Consider the following 18370-nt stretch of genomic DNA (forward strand, 5'->3'; position numbering starts at 1 on the left):
TTTACCCAGCACTGAAATTAATGTAAACCAATCAGATACATTTCTGCAAATTCTATAGTGGGGTTTATGCTTTCACACCCTACAGTTTCAGCTGCTTCATGATTCTTCCTCAGGGAGAAGTAAATGACTTAAGTAGGAGCTCTGAAATGAAGATGAAATACACAGTAGCCCCCATGTGATTCATAGGTACAATCATGACCTGTTTTCCAGGATTATTAAGCAAAATGTTCTGTTATTTAAGAACCAACAAGCAACTAAAAACAGTAAATGGAGCAAATTAATTAAATACAGTGAATACAGAAAAGGCAGACATTGAAAACACCTGTTATTACCTGCTTTGACCATCTGTCAATTTCTAAGAGACCAATTTCTAGACTGACCATTATTATTATTATTCTCTGTTATTAAAAGATTTTATGGCGAAGAACATGGTTAAGATGAAAACTGCATTTCCCATCCCAAACCTTCCACAATGGTAGAGTATTCATCAAACTCCATTAAAAAACCCAAACCAAAACAAGATAAAGATGTGTCATTAGGGACTTGATGATGCTTAAAACCCAGAAATGTCTAAGATGCAGTTTGCTGAAAATACTCTCTGTGTGTGTGTGTGTGCGCGCGCGCGTGCGTGCGTGTGTGCATGTGAACGTATATGATTGTTCTGTGGAAGTGATTCTCTCTAAGATACATTAAAATGGAAAACACATTAGCAATCTGCAGTCACAGAAAATGTAGGTCATGTTTTTCTGAACCAAATAATTATATTTTTAAACTGTTCATTCAGTGGCTTTTATTTTATGTTTAATACCCTAAAGTTAACATGCAGGAAAATGACAGTTCTCACACTTTTATAAATGCACTATCCCATATAAGATTGGGAATACCTTAAATATTCAGCCAGGTCCTGATACAATAAATTACTGAAGCACATTCATAACTGTAAGCACATGAATAGTTCCATTGACATTAATGGCCCCAGTATCCCTCCATGGCTTCTATCAAGCAGCCACAGGTGCTCAGCCAATAGCAGAGCCATGAAGCCAGGTGGTACGGCAGCCAGAACAGCTGGGCATCATTGCAACCATCCCTGCAGAACAATTCCTCTTTCTTTCTTGGATCTGCTGGTATGGTATGAAGGCCTCATCCCCAGAGAATTCTGTAGCTCCCCTAGGATGTTTTATAGGAAATTCCTTAAGAGGAACTGCCTGAGTTTTCCTGACTAAGATGCTATGATTCTCTCCCAAGTTGTGTGTGTGTGTGTGTGGGGGGGGGAATGAGGAGTGTGTGTGTGCGTGTGTGTGGCAAAGGAAGGGCAGCCATCTCCCAAGGCCCCTATGGTAGAGCTGACCATCTAACTCAGGTGGATACAATAGTCCAAGTGCCAGAAGGCCTGGAGACAGTAACAGTGAGAAGAGCAGTGCCGGAAACTTTCACAGAAGAAGTGGTTCTTAAGGAAAGATGTGAGTGAGCATGGGCAGTGGGAGGTTGGTATGTGAATTGAAGGAGTGTGAAGAAGACCTTGAGTAAGTGGTAATGAGAGGGAATATTTTGAGAGAGAATGCAGAGGACATGTCTTCTGGTCAACTTTTGTCTTTACAATTGCAGCAACTATGAAGCATCAGCTAGGCATCCAATACTTTTGCTTGATACCTTTATGATTTGTAAAATATGTGCCATCGATTACAGCTGGCTGAAAGGTGCAAACCCATTGTCACCAAAAAAATGTTAAAATGGGTATAGTTTCAAACAGTTTAAAACAAACTTTTTTTCTTTCAAAAATTTTTGTCCATCAAAAAATATTTTTATGTAATTTTTTTATTGAAAATCCTATCAACCCTTTTTCATTTACTGTAAAATGGATTTTTGGTAAATGGAATAGTTGACAGCATTTTTATTATAAAAATTAAAAAAGGGATGACTTTTTCACAAAACAATATTTTTTTTCCACATACTTGAGAATTTTTTCCAAAAACCTTTGCTTTAGAATAAAGGCCATTTTTATAAATAAAAAAAAAAAATTAGAAAAGTTTCAAGCCGCTCTACCATCAATACTCTTTACTTGAATTTACAATCAGTTGAAAACATCATATAGTGCAATGAAAGTAATAAGAACTGACAAAGGTCAAACAGGACATCCCAGCCCACAAAAAGAAACCCACTGCTTAATGCCACCTGCTCAGGAAGTGCCGAGTGAATAGATTGGCCCTACAGTGTGAACTAAAGGTCACCAAATTGCAGCTTTGTTAGACCAAGGGTGAAATGAGTTCCAGGCTTAGGGCACTCATTGGGAATACCCGGCCAGCAGCTCTAAAACTCCAGGGATTAGTATGAACAGCCCAATGATCCCAACATCCGGGCTGATGCATGGAAATAGAAAAGGTCTATGACCCAAACCACAGTGTTTCCCAACCCAGGGGCCAACCATCCTGCAGAGAGGGTGAGCAAAACTGCATGATCCTGGATTCACCTTGCTAACAGGTTGTGGTGGGCAGAAGGCTAGCTAGCTCCTTGATGCTTGTGGATGAACTCTTCTTATTTATTCTAAACCAAAATAAAATAAAATGCATGTGTACAGAGCTAGAGGTTCAGGAGGCTGCTTGGCAGCCCTTACTCTGTGTGCTTGTTCTCCCAGGACAGAGTTTAGCTGAGAGAGAGCATGAGTCCTGACATCCATTGCAATGAATGGACTCCCCTCATACATCCACCCCTAAAGCACCATTCAGCCTTCTGGTAAGCAAGGGAAAATGAGAAACAGAGGGGGGGCAGGGATAAAACATAAGGTCAAAAGCAACTATAAATAAGAGGAGAGGAAAACAAGATGAACAGTAGGGTAGGTGAAAGAATGACAACAGAAAAGGAGGGAGAAGAAGACAACAGAAAAAGCAGAGATATGACAGCTGTGCTCGGGCATGGTGTGAGGAGATGGGGTAGCTGTTGTCTGTCCACTAATATATTACAAATAGGGACTCCTAGAATACAATGATTAAAAACCACTGAGTTAGGGGATTGTAATGTAAAATCAAGACCCTGAATTGCACCTGGAAACAGACAGTCAGCCCAGACCACAAGAGCACCAATGCTACGTGCTCCATACATGGCAGCAAATCAAAGCCCTGAACTTTGATGGGGAAACAGGCTGGAATCCAGACCTGGACCCTCAGACCTATAATTGATCTGGATTATATTTCTATAATGAACAAAAACATGTTATGTATATGGCTGTCTCTGCCTCTTGTGGAAGTCAGTAGTAAAGCTCCCATTGTTGTGGAATCAGGATCAGGCCCTAAGCGTGAATATCTATGGGGCAGATCCTCTGCTGGGGTAAATTGTCATAGTGCCATTGAAGACAATTTTCATCAGCTGAGGATCTGCCCCAGAAAGCTATTTTTTGCCCTTTTCCCCACCATGTCTCCAGAGCTTCCTTTTCATGTCCTGCACTGCCTCAGGCCGAGCACTGCCCAGGGCCAGCAGCAGCAGAACAGGGAAAATAATGAGGAATGATGGTAGGTTCCTAAATGCACTGTCCAATGGTCAACCATTGGTCGGATCTTTGGGAGAGACATAAGTTGTCCGTTGAAAGGCAAATTAATATTGTGAGGAAAATATATCTAAACAAAAACCCTCACCCAGCCTGCTCTTGAGATGCTGAGTAGTTCTTCTAGTTTGCTGAGTGTAGTTTGTATGTAGTATGGGGCCATAATGCTAGCCCGTCAGCTGATCTAAACTGTCATCAAAGAGGCCAATAGAGCCACACTCATTTCTACCTAGGGAGAAGTTGCCCCTCACTGTACAAAAAGGATGGGCGGATGTTGCTAAACATTAGAAAATGCAGTAGTAGCTCCTATTGCTGCGATCGTTCTAGATACTGAATGTCCTCAACCTTCTGAATTCCAGTGGGATTTGAGGGTGCTCAAGCCACACCTCTGGGGAAACTGAACAGCGCCTTGTGGGATCAAGTCTAAGGAGCACAGTGATGAATTGTATCTAGAGCGCCATTCAGGACAAAGGGGTTTATAGGATCTTTCTGCGAATAGGTAACAGCTCCTGAAATTTGTGCTCATTCTAGCAGTAACCCGTGTAGTTAACAGGATACTGCTTTCGTATAAATAATTACACATACTGTAAGTGCAAAGCCAATTTATTAGGCTAAGACAGGGCCATCTGATTAATGAATCCCATTCATCTAGTTATGTAACTAAAATGAAATGTGTTCATAGCCACTCTCTCTCTCTCTCTCTCTCTCTCTCTCTCTCTCTGGGGATTTTATAGTTTATTACTGATTTGTTCTTTTTGAAAATGTGGATTTATGTTAAAATAAGCACCATGTGAGGGGCTAGACTGTAAACTCCTGAGTCCTATTGGTCATTACTTACTCATCTGAATATTCCCATTGATGTCAAGGAAACTACTGAGATGAATAACTACTCACGTGTGGGATCAAGGGCCCACAATCTAACCTTAAATCATTAACCTGACAAGCGCGACACTGAACACAAACTAACGATACAATTTCACAACTAATTTTATATTCAGATTCATAGTGTCCCACCCTATTATTATAATTATCTATGTGTATACTTATTATTGATCATTTATATTGTGGAAGTGCCTAGAGGCCAACCAGATGGGGGACCAATTGTGCTAAACTCTGTACAGACAGATAATAAATGACAGTCCATATCCCAAAGAGTGTACAGTCTACAAGATAAGATACAACAGGGAAGTGGGGCAAAGCAGGCTGGGGTGGAGAGTGAGAGAGATGAGGTAACAAAAAAATAATATGTTGTGTGTAATTCTTAGCCAATCAGGAGCCATGATTAGCACTCAACACCTGTCTACCTTCCGGGCCGCCCAGAGGATTCAGTGGGCCTGGGGCAAAGCAATTTCGGGGGCCCCTTCATAAAAAAAAGTTGCAATACTAGAGAATACTATATTCTCGTGGGGGTCTGGGGCAAATTGCCCCACTTGCCCCCCCCCTCCCCGGGCGGCCCTGCCTACCTTACAGTTTACTGTGTATATTATGGAAGATGTGAGTTTGGAAAGAGTGACTTATTCTGCCATATTTTTCCCCCAAGGAGAAGTAAATGGTTTTAAACAACAGCTATAATATATACAAAGAATTTAATTAAAGCATCCACATGATTCTCTGAAGCAATCATACCATACTTCCAGGCTCAAAACAAAGCACCTGCTGAATTCTGTTAAAAAAACGGATTGTATGTGTTACAAACGGATTGTTTGTTATTAGCTTTTTCTTAGACCTGGCTTCTGCAATTGGATCTGTTCTCTAGCCCACTGAAGTTTCTATAGGAATCTGTATAGAATGGAATAGAACTATGTGGACAGCTCCTTTTATCCACAGTGAGTCCCACTGAAGTCACTGGGGCTGTGCCTGGTCTTCAGGGTCTGCACATGTGAGTCTGGTTGCAGGATGTAAACTTGCTGGGGCAGGACAACATCGTCCTATATGTTTGGACAGAGCCCTAGCATACCCGTGTGGGCACTAACACAATATCAATAATGATAATAACAACAACAAGAATCCATTATTTCATCCAGTGGAAAAATCATCGTTTTTGACAGCATGTGCATTCAAACAAGAAATGTCATTAAAGGTGACTTGCGAATCCTTATCCATTTTTTATTGCTTGTTTCTCTCTGTGTTAGTGTTTTTTGCTTTTAGTAGTTTCAATATATTAAAAGGTTTTCATTGATGAGCTCGAAAAAAAATAATTACTCATCTGCAAAGTTAGCCAGCTGATTGGCTTTAGTCTCCTTGAACTTTGACTGTAGACATAGAGTGTATTATGTTCCAGAGCTTTTATAGAGTATGTGGTATAGGTCCCATGTTTAGCGCTGGGATTTTTTTGCAGTTGTTTTTCATTCTGGCACTGAGTGGGTAGACGAGACTCTTGAACAATCTATAATTATACAGTGTCACAGTTGATGAGGTTACAAAGAAGTAAATATGTAGTTGGTATTAGAGGGGATATTTTTAACAATACTCGCGCTACATCTAATGGAGTGCATCTGTGTCCTCTGTGGGCAATCTGCCTTTGATAATATACCAGGAGGGTGAAGGGGGAGAGAGGAGCATAATAAGAGCTGCATCGTTCTTAGTAGAATCATTTTCTGCAAATATATGCTTGAAATGTGAACTCTTTCCCACTGATACTGCGCCTATTGATGTCAGTGGGAGCTTTGCCATTGTCTTAAATGGGAGCAGGATTTGGCCCTGAGCATTGATTCTCTTCTCACAGGGAAATGGAAGTTTCCTACCATGTATCACCATATTAATCAGAGACTGGGAAGTCTTATTAGTTAATGGTTCTCAGCCTCGGGTCCTGAATGGGTTTTGAGGAAGCACGACCATGCTCCCCTTCTTCCTGGCTGTGCAACCTCATTGGACCAAAATATACCACGTCTTGGTATTCTGCTGCTGAATGAGTTACTCTAGTGAAGGGACATGTATAAATTATATACCAAGGCTTTGGTAGAATTTATCACGGCTATTAATTAGTTGTGTGCCAGCAGAACCCACAACGTACATGTGCATGCCTACAACACATTCTGTGCCCCGAAGTACATCATTTACATATCTGGGCCAACTCAGCTGGTGTAAATCAGGGTACTCCACTGATTTCAATGGAGCAATGTCGATTTACACTGGTTAAAGATCTGGTCCTGCATATAAGGATATTAATCAGGCTATTCTGGAATGTCATCTCCCCTCCCCTCGCTCCCTCAATATTCAAAATATTCTGATCTTCAGAAGATATAGCCACTGCAGTCAATTCTCTAGCTATTACAATGCACCGATTGAACTATTTTCTGTGTAGGGTTATTTGTTGGCTTTTATACTGTAGCAATGAAGCAAGCCATAGGTTTTGTGTGTGTGTGTGTGTGTATGTGTATATGTGTGTGTATATATATATAAGGCAATAGAAACGTGTGGCCTCTCAAAACCAGCTGGAAGGCAGACCTGGTTTGTTTTCTGAAGTTGTTTGGAAAATTCCTGAGAAATGGCAGCTCATTTGTTTTTGTTTTCCTTGCCACGCTCATTTTCTTTTTTCCTTCAGTCGTGATGGTTTTCAGAGTCTGACAATAGCACTGCCTACACAAAACAGCAGAAATGATCAAGAAGGAGTAAGGGGAGTGGTTAGCTGATCTGCTCCTTGAAACAGCCTCTGCGAAGAGGCATCTTTTCATATGAATGTGGAGTCAGAGACAGTGGAGGAGAAATCAGGTGATGAAGTATGTGGCTTTTTTCTCCCTCCACTTCTGTAACAGCCACAGGAATGGATTGAAGGAGATCTTCAATATTCCTGGGCTTGTTGCAGGATTTACATCTTCCCCACTGCTGGTATTTGATTTTTTTTGGTCTGTCATTTGCTTTATTTTCCTTGCTCTGGGTTGGTATAAATATCCCCTCTGGGTTCCAGCCAAATGGGATGCAGGGGATGTAATAGAGTTGAGGCTGTATTCTCAGGACCATGAAAAGCAAAGGGGAATCAGACTTTTTCCCCACCCACCTTAGCACATCTTGCAGAGTCTCTTCCCAACCCTTGTCAGCACCATTCCCTTTGTCTGACTGTTTCCATGGTGGGGGGGTTTCTGTCCACTCAGTCATATGAATCATCCTTCGCAGTGCTTCCTCTCTTTGTTTTTTTTCTCCTTGCCATTATACACTGCAACATCTGGGTAATATGTTTCCCCACCTCACCCTCCTCTTTTCTTACATTTCTTTTACATGGTGGAACCAGTTAACAATGGAAGGAGGAAATAAGAAATCCTCTGCAGAAATCCCACAGATTCTCAAAATAATTTGGAGCAAAATCCTGCCAATTTAGAGTTTAAAATAAACCTCGCAGATTGATTTTGGCTGCTTTAGACTCTGCATTTTGCTGACGTCAAGAGCTGGATTGTTTCTGTACAGCCCCATGCCATGCAGGTAATTGCTATGCATTCTTTTGTACTGCTGCCACCACCTACAGAACCGTGTACTTGCTCAAACAATCATTTGCACAGGCTTGGAGCAATCTGTCTCACTCTAGACACAAGGATAACAGCACTTTGATATTAAGGGTCTCCTAGGAGCAGGTGAGAATCTTACATCATTTCCTGGAAATCAAATAGAGTGTATTTTTAACCTCTTCTTCCAGAGCATTAGCAAAGATGCTATATAAAAACTGAGCTGTCTCTATAACAGTTGCAGCCTCTTCTCAATGGCATCTCATTGGCCATCACCTTCACACGCACACATCGACTTGATACAGTGTCATTTATCTTTACCCATTGTTTGCAGCGATTCAGCCAGTTGTCACTCCTTGTGACAAAGACCACATTCAAGCCAATATGAATTTATTTTTCAGGGAAGACTTAATGAGAGTAAGGCTCTGATGCTGCTCTAAAGTCCAGCTTTCCCTTTGCCAACCAGCACCGATTACATTTGTGACTTGACAAAATAAAAAGCAACCAGGCCGAGCATGATTTCTACATTCTATATGTAACCCACAATCTTCCTGGGTGTGGAGTACTGTCCAATCTAGTGGTACCGGGACCACTTAGAGAGAGATTAATGAGTATGCTCTACAGCCTTAGCTAAGAGGCCTATTCCTTTTAGCTCATGCTGTAGAGGCTCATGCACTAAGCTCCAGAGGTCCCAGGTTCAATGCCACCCACTGGCAACTGGGGTCTGACGGTTACAATAATCATGTTATTTGTTGCTCATAGTTCTGTTATCTTCCACTTCCTCACAGTTTTCATTTTTAGTTGACACTGAACCACCTTTGTAAAGCACTTTGAGATCTACTGATGAAAAGTGCTATCCAAGAGCTAGGTCTTATTAATGATTAGTATTTTGTTGTATTCATTCCATTCAATTACTAGGCATTGCACTTAGGTGAATAATCAGTGTCAGGATTTCACTTCTTTTTTCTTTTATGTCTTGTAGGCTATTTTCCCCTCTAGATCTAGAAACATAAAAATGTCCATGCTCCATCAGACCAGTGCTCTATCAAGTTCAATGTCCTGTCTCCAACAGGGGCCAGTACCAGCTTCTTCGGAGAATTGTGTAAGAATGCACAATAGGCAGTCGTGGGATCTAACAGCATTAGGACTAAACAGTGTGGACTCTATTACTTGCCATAAAGGTGACACCTGTCTGACAAATTTGGCTTGAGCATATTCCAGAAATGAGAATCATTGCACCAGAAACAAGATCCAGTAAGCCTTAGACCCACATTCAGCCAAACAGAGCTCACAAAGCCATGGCCAATTCACAGCATATGCAATTTTTCTTTCTAGTGTATAAAAATCTTCCTGCCAAGGTCTGCAGGGGGTCCAGGAGGAGCTCCCAACCTTGAAGACCTTAGAAATTCTGCAGGAGAGCAGCTCCACAGCCAGGGCCGGTGCTACCATTAAGGCAAACTAGGCAGTTGCCTAGGGCACCAAGATTTGGGGGCGCCAAAAAGTGGTACCCCCAATTTTTTTTACAGCGTTCCTGGGCTGGGCTGCCGGCGGCGCGCTGACACGTGCGGCTCAGACTCCCTCTCCCAGTGCAGCGGCTGCTCCATGCAATTATTGTCATTACCGGCGGGGGCGGCGTGCTCGGGGAGGGGGCGTAGCAGAGGTGAGCTGGGGTGGGGAGCCCTGCGGCAGCTCCCCCCCAACTCTGAGGCACCCCCCCGCAGCAGCTCCCCACCCCTCTGTTCCGGGGAGGTGGGGAGCTGCCGTGGGGCGGGCGCCTCAGGGCAGAGGGGGAGGGAGCTTCCGCGGGGATAGGGTGCTTCAGGGCAGAGGGGGGGGCGGGGAGCTGCCGCAGGGCTGGGGCGGGGTGCAAGGTGGAAGGGCACACCGGCCCTGTCCACAGCGGCAGACTTCCCACACTCCAGGAAGTCCAGCAGACAGGCTCTGGGAGTGGACCCTTGCTTATAGCTCACTGCTGCGTTGTGTTGGTTGCTGAACTTTAAGGCAGTCCTTTGGGTGAAGAGTATTTTCCCCAATGGCTTCTCATAGGCTGACTTATCCTGCCAACACCATGCTTTACATCCCACTCTACGTCAAAAGTAACTGACGTAAAGCCAGTCCTTGCCGTCACACAAACGTTGCACAGGTGAAACTAAATCTGTTTAATCATTGTTATTATATTGGTGCAAATTCATATGCAGCTCCACTTACAGTTATTTAACCCAGAACTGTATCATTTTATCTCCAGGCACATGAGACTATGGTGCTTGAATGATGTAATTAATTAATGCATGATAGACATGAGCTGGATCCAGGTTAGGTTTAGCTAGTGTTTGAGGTTTGAGTTCAGTGCCAAATGAGCACCGGGTTCCGGCTTGATGTGCTAAAAGGAGAATTCATCAATTTGGTAAACACCAGAGTTGAGTTCGAGGGGACAAAGAATCATGAATCAGAGGGAGTAAGTTTAATGGCCTTTCTAAAATCTTTAACCGTACATTGAGAAAAGCCTCCTAAGGGAAGATCCCCTAACTGGTGCATCATAGAGCTGCTAAATTAACCTCTACTACAGTGACAAAGACAGACCTGAGTTTTTAAAATATAACAGAGGTTGAAATCCTGGTCAGTAGCGTAGCTAGCGGCCGCTTCCCCTGACCCCACATTCCCCAAAAGTGGCGCTCCGGCCGGCCGGCGGAACAGGGCTGCGGGCTGGCCGGCTCCCGGAGCTCCGGCCGGCTGGCGGAATGGGGCCACGGGCTGGCCGGCTCCCGGTGCTCTGGCCAGCCGGCCGGCAGAACGGGGCCGTGGGGTGGCCGGCTCCCGGCACTCCGGGCGGCCGGCCGGCGGAATGGGGCCACGGGCTGGCCGGCTCCCGGTGCTCCGGCCAGCCGGCCGGCAGAACAGGGCCGTGGGGTGGCCGGCTCCCGGCGCTTCGGCCGGCCGACCGGCAGAACGGGGCCGTGGGGTGGCCGGCTCCTGGTGCTCTGGCCGGCCGGCAGAACGGGGCCGTGGGGTGGCTGGCTCCCGGTGCTCCGGCCGGCCGGCAGAATGGGGCCACGGGGTGGCCGGCTCCCGGCGCTCCCGCCGGGACTCCGGCCCTGAGAGCATTGCCGGGGGTCTCGGTGCCTCAGACAGTGCTCTGGATGGGGAAGCGGGGCGGCCCTGCGCATGCGCCACTCCATCTTTTGGCTGCATTTCGGCGCATGCACAGGGCCACCGAAATGCCACCAAAGGACCGGCGCCTTTTTTCGCTGCCGCTCCTCCTCGGCTGCAACCCTGGCTACGCCACTGATCCTGGTCCCAGTAAGATCAATGTGAGTTTTGCCATTGACTTCAGTGTGACCAGGATTTCACCCAGAGAGTTTACAGGTTTTCGATGTATCCCCACCTATGACACAATGGACAAAACCACTTTCTCTGTAAAGCTTGTGACGTTGAGGTTTTCTGGATTCAAGTAAAATATTTCTCTCCTGTTAGGGAAAATTAAATACTTTAGTCCCTAGGAACTTTGATTCCATGACAGCATTGCAAGTGGAAAAGAAAGAACTGAGACTGCGCACAGGGACATGTCAAATGCTAATGGTAAAGAAGCACAAAAGAGTCACTTTCTTCTAACACTGAACAAGGAACTCCATCAGAATAAAGCAAAACAGTATTTCTGCTCCGCTGCAAAGCTTCTGCCTAGACCTTCCCTAACCTTGCAGCTGCCTGACCTCTTGCTAAATATTTAAAGAAACAGTGCACATATCTTTACAGGGGTGGAGCCTTTTGTAGTTTTGGGTTCTGGAATGTTTTGATCATTGAGCAACAGTGACACCCCTAACAACTTTTCTACTGCTAGTGTTTCTGCAGCACACAGCTCTGAAGGGCAAATACAGTATTACCAAGTCCAAACACTCAAAATTTTTTTGAAAAAATCCCATATAAGATTGGCTTAAAAATCATGAGATGTAAAAATTTTCGGACCTATAGTATTTGTCTTTTGGTTTCTGAGCCTTTAAGGTGCACTTGGGGTCAGGATTTTAAGCTTTTCATCACAACCACAAAGGCTAAAAAGTTTTTTTTTATATATGAGAACTAGGATTTTCATGTAATCACTTGAATCCAGGATCTGGGGATTTATGAAAAATGCCAAAAATGATTAGCGCTGGCAACGCTGCAAATCTGCAAGGGCAGTTCATGAAGGAGAATAGCTGTTGTCAGCAGATTATGGTTAAATATAAAGCAGAAGTGGAGAACAAGCCCCTTCTACGTTTGGATCAGGTCCAGGCAAATTCCTCCTATCTCCAAATAATAAGGGGTTCTAATATGAGTTTTCAGGCTTTTGCAGCTCACTCAGTAATGGCTTTTATTTATACTTACATAATGTTCTCATCCCCAAATCCACTGTAGATTCAGGAATCTTTCCACTCACCCCTGAAATGTGGCTACCTCTGGTAGCATTTTGTAGCTTTCACAGCTCCATTAAACAACACTTCAGGGCAGGTAGATAAAGTGTAACTACCCACAGTGAAATGTGGCCAGGACATTGGCACTGACACCCTTATTCTTGTGAAGCGGACTAGAGACCGGCTAATGGCCACAAGTGATACAGACCTTGCTTTTATGGTTTCCCCAGCTGGCAAAGTTACCTACCTCCCCATTCAGTAGGTACTACACTGTGAGTTCTAATTAATGAATCATGTTGTTTAAAGCACACTGAGGTCGCCAGGTGGAAGATGCTATATATAAGTGCAAAAAGACAGCAGTACGGCACTGCGTCCCCTAGCCCCAGGACATTGTCTCAGTACTATTTATAGGGACGAGTGCAACCTACATTAGCACTGGCATTATTCCCTCAAGCACATGCTCACATCTGAGTACATGAGTAATCCCAATGTGCTTTTCTGATTTAGGACCTTTGAGTCTTTCCTGAAAGGGCCTCCATAACTGGTGTGTACAGGACAAATAGTATTCCTTTAAATGGTTTGTGAGCCCTTACTGTCTTCTGTGAGTCAGGAGCCGCCAGAGACCTGCTAGAGCAGCAATGTATATATGGAGCGAGGCCTTGAAATTATATACGTTAAGTATTAGGACCCCACCATGCCTGTGCATTTTCCTTCATATTGCATGTATTGTGTAAAGAGAAACAATACAAATTCAGACTAAGGTAAACCGTGGTTAGATCTCCCAAGACCACAGGCCATGGCGGCACAGCTGTAGATGGCTTTGAGGCAAATTGAAAGGAACCAGAGCCTGATTCAAAGCCCATTGAAGCCAACAGCAATCTTTCCACTGACCTCAATGGACTTGGGAGCAGGTCTGTCCTTGACAGACGTAGATGCATGGTAGAAGCCGTGGAGCATAGCTTGTTTAATGTTGCATTATGTTAATGGCTACTATAGTGTCATTAACATGGGAATCTTAGATTTAAAATATAATGAACCAGCACAATGTTTTGTAGCAGTGTGTACTTTGGAATCATAAGCACACAATTTTTTGATCAAATTTCAGCCCAAAGCAAATTCTCACAGCTAAGTATCTCTCTAATCTATCTTTCCACAAATATATGTATTTGCTTTTAATAAAACTTGTTAATATTTACCAGACATATAATGGCACTTTTATTTTTACACAGAACGTGTACACTACCTATTAAATGTTATATAATCTTTCTAATACCAAATTAAGCATAAAGATTAGTATCAATCAGTTGAATTTAGACACTATTTCTAAAAATCTAGCTGTTTTTAAACATTGGAGTGTACTGAAAAATATTGCTACCTTGACTGGTAAATTATATTTTTATCCTATTGAAGCTAAGTGAGTTAAATTATGTGATTAATTAACTGTGCATCTGCACAATTAGGTTGGCATTTTTGTTCCATTAACTTATAGATTTATTTCTAATTGGGAGAAAAAAGAAACCATAACATGACAAAAGAAAGAACATTTTCCAGCATAAGAGAGACCCAACAGTACCATTATATTGTGGGTAAGGGGCTATCACTGTTTCCATTATAAACCTTTGTATTCAGTGATTTATAACCCAGCTATGAAAATTGGATCCGTGTTGAAAGGTCTCAGACAAAGGCAATTTTATTCTACTTTTTTTATTGTAGCAAAAAATGTTATGGTGCAGAAGTGTCATAAAAACAGACTTTGTTGTTGTTGTAGTTTGGCTTTTGTGCAGTTTTTCCATGTGTAACACAAAGCTGACTTTGTTTTTTTGTGTTTTCAATTTTATTTTGCAATAAATTAGGACACTAGCTCCTTAAAATTACTTATTTAGGATTAGCTTGTTATAGCAACCTGCATGGACCTTGGAGGGAGGTGCACATTTTGCAGGAGTAAAGAGTTTTTGGAGAGGCACCAGGAAGTTAGTCTGTGTGCACATGGCTAGGAACCCTAAGTTCAGCTGGAGCCGCTCTTTAATAAAGGACCTGTCTAGTTCAACAAGAATGGATGCCTCTGAGGTCACTCAGACAACAAACCGGTGCAAGGGAGCAAAAGGGAGTAGGAGCCCCATTCATGCAGGATACTTGGATTCAGTGTCCAAATGCTACTTGCCTGTTTACTGCCCCACCTCTTCCCTGCCTCTTCCTGCCCAGTTCCACCCCCTCCCCTGAGCGTGCCCCATCCCCACTCCTCCGATCTCCCTCCATCACCTCCTGCATGCCGTGAAACAGCTGATTGAGGCAGGCAGGAGGCGCTGGGAGGGAGGGGGAGGAGTTGATTGGTGGGGGCCACCGGTGGGTGGGAAGTGCTGGGGATGGGGGTGGGGGAGCTTGGCTGCTGGTGGGTGCTGAGCAGGATACATGGTACAGCACAATGCCATATCAAAGCCAAGGCGCCCCAGCAGAGCTACAAGAACACAGAAGACAAGAACAAGACCTCCAGTAGTGCTCCCAGTACCTGCTACGAGGGGATGGACCAGATTTCTGCAATGCTTTGAGCCTCTCTCTGCCTGCACTCCCTCTCCCCCAGCATACTCAAAATGACACCCGTGCAAAAGATTTTAAGGTCTAAAGCAATTATGTCCCTTAAGGCTCCAATCCCACAACCAGCAGTCAACCATTCTGCCCCCCCAATCTCTCTTCTCATGTTGCTTGATTCTCTTTCTCCCTCCAAGCCAGCCATAGGCCCATCTCAAGATGGCAGCACTGTGGGGATTAAAATATGTAATTAATTAAACAGAGAAACAGTTATCTGGGAGAGCTGGTGGACTCACCATTGTATGGAGTCTTTAAAATTTGATGAGATATCTTTGTAAAAGATATGCTTGAATCCAGCTTCTGGGAGTAATTCTACAGCCTGTTTGTGCAGGGAGGTGGGGGGTTAAGGGGAGGATTGAGTTGGCCCCTCCTGGCCTGTGAATCTGTGAATCTCCCTGTTTATCCCCTTCCTTCATGGGCTGTAGGGAAAACGGGGATTGCCTTTGTTGCCCTCAACATGCTCATATCACTTGCAGCTCTGCATTAAGAAAATGCCTATAATCAAAGCTCATGCTTCAGGGCTTCAGATGGTGGCCTGTAGGGGTCAGGAAGGAATTATTTCTCTCCCAAAGCGCAGTTGGCTACATGTATTCTGTTTTTTTTTCCTTTATTTTTTTCCTCACCTTCCACCGAAGTGTCAGAGATTGGCTGCGGCTGGAGACGGGACACATGACTGGGTGGATGGGTGCTCTGAGGTGGAACAGAGATACTCTTTCTAGATGCCTGGCAGGTGAGTCTTGCTCACATGCTCATGGTCTAACTGATCACCAGATTTGAGGTTGGGAGGGAATTTTCCCTCAGGTCAGATTGGGACAGACCTTGGCGTTTTTCACCTTCCTCTGCAGACTGCGGCCTGGTTTGCCTGCTGGGATCATCTGGGCATATCTCACCTAATCAATTCCCTGCAATTGCATAGGCCTTGGGGGTTGATAGCACCTGGGCTCTCTTGTGCTCTGTCTATGGCACACAGTTTAGGCTTCTGAAATGCTTTAGTCTAACTGAAGTCTTTGGCTTAATATAGGGGCATCTGGGTGAAATTTAATGGCTTGTGATATACAACTCTATCAGACTATGAAAACATCAAACACATCACATGCTCATTATAATGGCAGATAGAGAAAGAGAAAAAGTCATAGAACAAATACTAAGGCTCACAGTTTGATCAGTACGTGGGATTTTAACTACCTTTATATTGTATGAGGTAAATTGCCAAAATTAGCCCTTAGGCACATTTCAAAATGCATGGAGAATATGAGGCATCCATGGCTATTTCTTAATCACCCCCTCAGCATTGTTAACTACTTGGGTCCAAACCAGTTACTGCAAAGGTCTATTTATTTTGACCACTGTGCTGATGCAGGACCAAGTAAGTCTACACCATCCCTGACAGGTGTTTGTCCAACCTGGTCTTAAAAAATCTCCAATAATGGGGATTCCACAACCTCCCTTGGAAACCTGTTCCAGAGCTTAATGACCCTCATAGTTAGGAAGTTTTTCCTAATGTCTAACCTAATTCTCCCTTGCTGCACATTAAGCTCATTACTTCTTGCCCTACTTTCAGTGGACAGGATGAACAAGTGAGCACCGTCCTCTTTAAAACAGCCCTTAACATATTTGAAGACCGCTGTCAGCCCCTCAGTCTTCTTTTCTCAGGTCTAAACATGTCCAGTTTTTTTTAACCTTTCCTCATAGGTCAGGGTTTCTGAACTTTTATCATTTTTTGTTGTTCGCCTCTGACACGCTCCAATTTGTCTACATCTTTCCTAAAATGTGGCCGTAAGAACTGGACACGGTATTCCAGCTAAGGCCTCACCAGTGCTGAGTAAAGTGGGACATTTCCTCCCATGTCTTACATAGGCCACACCTGCTAACACTCCCCCCCCTCGAATAATAATAGCCTTTTTTCACAGCTGCCTCTCATTGTTGACTCATATTCAAAGTATGATCCACTATCACCCCTATATCTGTTTCAGCAGTACTCTCACCTACCCTGTTATCCCCCATTTTGTAGTTGTGAGTTTGATTTTTTCCTTCCTAAGTGAAGTACTTTATTGACTTTCATCTTGTTGGATTCAGACCAATTCTCTAACTTCTCAACGTTGTTTTGAATTCTAATCCTCTCCTCCAAAGTGCTTGCAACCTCTCCCAGCTTGGTGTCATCTGCAAATTTTATAGGCATGCTCTTCACTCCATTATCCAAGCCATTAATGAAAATATTGAATAGTCCTGGACACAGGACTGACCTCTGCAGGATCCCACTAAATATGCTCTCCCAATTTGACAGCAAACCATTGATAACTACTCTTCTGAGTACGGTCTTTCAACCAGCTGTGCACCCACCTTATAGAATTTTCATCTAGACCACATGGCCCTAGTCTGTATTTGATAATGTCATGTGGGACTGTGTCAAAAGCCTTGCTAAAATCAAGATTATATCATGTCTACTGCTTCCCCGCATCTACTAAGCCAGTAACCCTGTCAAAGAAGGCTTGATAGATGGTTCCCTGTTTTGAACATGAGGACCAAATAGGCCTGGTAATTAGCAGTGCTGCATAGCTTCCTGATTTGCTTATTGCCTTTTTGAACAAGATCCTTTTCTGCTTGTTGGATGATGTTCCCCAAGGCATGTTCCCAATGTAAGGACAATCTGCAGAGGTGCACATGCAGTTACTAACCTGCCTCTTGCTGCTCCCCACCAGTCGGTTACATACCACTTCTGCTCAAAGGAAGCTCATCCTGGACTACTTAGGCCCGTAGCCTAGCAATTCAAATTTTGGATAAGTCTATATGACACGCTGGAGGCTGAACTGGGAACTGCCTGAGTTAAACGCATGGCCTGCTAAAGGTCTGTTGCTGGAGGCTGTAACAACTCATATCCTCTCTGGATTGGCACAGATGGGGACCTGTAACATACGCTCACCAGTGGTCACACAAACGTTCCCTTTTTTTCATTGCAGAAAACAGGGCAGAGTTTCTAAAGATACAGGCATCATGGGCCTTTCCAGCCCAGTCCACATTAATACTGGTGAACCTCCCAAGATGAGCAACCAGGCCTTCAGGCACCTTGGAGAAATACCCCTTTCTGTTGATGAATTCTGAGACCTGGTGTGGGGGACACAGAATAGACACATGGGTCCCCTCAATGGCCCCAGTACAATTTGGAAACCCCAACCATGTTACTCCATCAATCACGCAGGACAGCAGCCGCCTCTCAATACCCTTGCACACCTCCATGACAAGATCCCTGACGTTTGATCTCCCAACACCAAACTGGTTACCTACTGACCAGTAGTAACTGGGAGGTTATGACATTAGCCACATGCATGCTGAGAGGAACTCTCATGTTGGTGTGTTACTGCAGCTCCAAGGTGAGCTCTGCACAGCTCTCTAGGAAAGTAGCCTTCTGCGTGCTGAAATTCTGTTGGGCATCC

Source organism: Terrapene carolina, unplaced genomic scaffold (genome assembly GCF_002925995.2).
Source record: "Terrapene carolina triunguis isolate 2854851 unplaced genomic scaffold, T_m_triunguis-2.0 Scaffold111, whole genome shotgun sequence".
Taxonomy (NCBI): domain Eukaryota; kingdom Metazoa; phylum Chordata; order Testudines; family Emydidae; genus Terrapene; species Terrapene triunguis.